Source organism: Nematolebias whitei, chromosome 10, assembly GCF_014905685.2.
Source record: "Nematolebias whitei isolate Nwh7 chromosome 10, NemWhi1, whole genome shotgun sequence".
Classification (NCBI taxonomy): domain Eukaryota; kingdom Metazoa; phylum Chordata; class Actinopteri; order Cyprinodontiformes; family Rivulidae; genus Nematolebias; species Nematolebias whitei.
This window is the reverse complement of record NC_056507.1, coordinates 18436899-18437435: the sequence shown is the minus strand read 5'-3', so window position 1 is coordinate 18437435 and position 537 is coordinate 18436899.

The window sequence follows — 537 nt, the reverse complement described above, 5'->3', positions numbered from 1 at the left end:
ACTTCATGGTTCACTTTTCACGGACTCGCTCTATCGCAGTTTTTCAAAGTAAGTTTGGATATGATACACAATGGCTGATTGATGGATGGGCTGCAAGATTGGCATGGATTTTAACATTTAAAATAAATTATTTTAAATGATTTAGCACCTGTGTGCAGTCCACAGCTGTGGGAGAAGCTTCCTCCTGCAGCTGACCAGCTGATCTCCGTGCAAAGCGGAGGAGTGGGTGTGGTTAAGAGTGCAGTCGGAGGCAGAGACCTGAAATCATGACATTCTGTGGTCTTTTAGCGCGTTTAGAGTTTAGAAACATTGTTTAGAAACATTGTTTAGAATATTGCAAGAGTGTGGGAAGGCTTTAATACGCCTTTATATATGTATATATGTATATATATATATATGTATATATGTATATGTATATATATATGTATATATGTATATGTATATATATATATATATATATATATATATATATATATATATATATATATATATATATATATATATATATGTATATATATATATATATATATATACTAA